The sequence below is a fragment of the Cicer arietinum genome, chromosome 6 (assembly GCF_000331145.2).
Source record: "Cicer arietinum cultivar CDC Frontier isolate Library 1 chromosome 6, Cicar.CDCFrontier_v2.0, whole genome shotgun sequence".
Taxonomy (NCBI): domain Eukaryota; kingdom Viridiplantae; phylum Streptophyta; class Magnoliopsida; order Fabales; family Fabaceae; genus Cicer; species Cicer arietinum.
The window spans coordinates 58,821,899-58,824,197 of record NC_021165.2 but is presented as its reverse complement, the minus strand read 5'-3'; the positions used below and the strand labels follow the sequence as shown (position 1 = coordinate 58,824,197).

The following is a 2,299-nucleotide window of genomic DNA, read 5'->3' as shown; positions in this document are numbered from 1 at the left end:
TTATTTTCCCATTTTGTTTACTCCTCTTCTATTCTTCTTTTTTCTTTTAGACAAAAAAACAGTGTGTTGGTGGTTTGTTAGAAACACACAAACCTTCATTTTTGTCAAGATCAATACTTTAATTGAAGAAACTATTTGGAGACAAAACCTTCTCCTCCTCCTTGTGAAGCTTTCAAGCAAACTTATTTGAGGTAAACTTTCTTTTCTCTTCTCATTTACATGAAAATAGTGAACTTGATTATTGTGGGAAAAATGAAATTTTTAGCTCTTTAATAAACTATTGATAAATTCATAAAAAACAAAGGCTCATGTGTTCTTCTATTTTGGTGTTTGTGTTGGATAGAAATGATAAGATTTTTTTGGGGAGTGTTTTGTTGCAAATTTCTTATCCATAAATATGTGATTTTCCTTCTTGTGTTATTAATCCTTCTTCGTGCTTGTGTTGGTGTTATTGGTGTTTTGAAAAAAAAAATTAATCCTTGTTGTTGGTGTTGTTAGTAATGGTTTAAATTTTTTTTTATTTTTGATGTGTTTGAGTTATGTAATGAGTTGTTTTCAAATAAATGAGTTCGAGCTGAAGTTGAAACTTTATGCAAAATTTAGAGTTGTGAAATAGTTCAAAGTTTAACCAAGTTAAAGAGTTTGAGCAAAAACTTAGATTATGAAATTAGTATGTTTAGAGTTAAAAATGTTACTTATATAATTACTCTTGGACTGAGTTTAAAGAAGAAGTTTAAAGTACTTTATTAACTCAAATTTTTGTATTCTAATGGTTGAAGTGATAGAACTTGAAAGTTAAAAAGATTTTCTTCCATAAAGATTTGAATTGTCGAGTGTATGAATGTGTGGTTTGAAAAATATTCGTTTTTATTTAGTTTTAAATAAATAATATATCACTTAGTTTTAAAAGTTTTGTGTGTGAAAGAGATTTAATTTTGGAATTACAATGTAGTTGGATAAATTTTGGTGGTGAACAATTTTTTTTATAAATCTGTATGTTTGTGTAATTAGCTCCTTGAGTTTCGAAAAGGAATTGAGACCGTTGATACTGAATTAGCGGTGGAGAGAACTCTGAAATATTAACGATGTTGTGGTCATTAAAGAAAAATGATTTTCTTAGTTTATGTATTTCTAAAAGTGGTTGTTATAGTTGATGATCAAGATCGTACATGTGGTTAACAAATCTTTGAATTTATGTTTAAAGAAAAATTAGTGAATGGTGGATTCAAATTTTTATATGTATACCTTCAATCTTTAGACAAGTTTGCATAGTTTCAAGTTTATTAAGAAAATGTTAAAACCTTGGGTTAGAATTTCAATTTTTTTTTAAAGATTCTAGGTTTCATGAATTAAAATACAAATTTTGTTAAAAAAAATATATTTTGAAAGGAAGGCAACTATTTCAAAGAGTTAACTTCGAAACTAGAAAAAAAACATTAATTGATATATTTTGTGTGGTCATGTTATTATGAGGTAAATACATTGATTGAACATTTAGTCTTTAAAAATATAGTAGATCAAACCTGTAGTTATTTGAAACAAAAAAGTGAGTTATGTAAATTTGAGAAAATTTGTAGTTATGTGAAAAATTTTGAAAAAAATAATTTAAGACATTTTGAATGATTGTAGTGAATTCTCTGAAAAATTTAAAGGATGTTAATTTTTAAAAATATATTTTTATATGTTGAAAATGTGTATTTTGGATAATAGTACTATTAAATCTTACTCGTTGTAAACTCTTTTAGTAAAATATAATTTAAGGGGGGGTTAGGAGTTAGAAAAAATGTTTGTAAGGCAGTTAAGTCTCAGGGACTAATTTAACTAAGTCAAATACTATTTAATTGAAAATGTTGGTACAAGCGAGATTTTTGTTGCGTTTGATTGTGGTAAAGATAATTGTTGAAAAAAAAAAACTATAATTGAGGTAAGGGATCCTTCTAATTTTAAGTTTGCACATAGGAACCATATATGTGTGATTGATGTGTGAATATGTGATGATTAATATTGACATGATTATGCATTCATGATTGATAATATGAGTTGCTACATTTTATGAATTTTATTGATGAGAATAATTTTTGAGTATGCTGAATGAAAAGTATGAAAAACTATTAAAAAGAGTCTTTTAATAGCTACATTTACATAATGAATGTTGTGAAATAGTCAGAGTATGCTCATGCATTTCATAGTAAGTGGTGATCGTGATGGGTCACGGTGTTAGTGGTAACTACAATGGGCCACAGTATGGTTCCATGAGTTGATTGGGCCATCTCATCCTTACGAGGATTTTAGTCGTGTA

At 27.1% G+C, this 2,299-nt stretch overlaps 1 protein-coding gene across 1 annotated transcript in view; it reads left to right on the top strand.

The window, feature by feature from the left end:
- The window catches only part of LOC101509770 (uncharacterized), a 3,634-nt gene continuing 1,335 nt past the window's right edge, over nucleotides 1-2,299 (top strand). The window contains exon 1 of the mRNA XM_004507168.4: nucleotides 1-191. The gene's annotated coding sequence lies outside the window, so the exon portion shown is untranslated. The remainder of the gene's footprint in view (nucleotides 192-2,299) is intronic.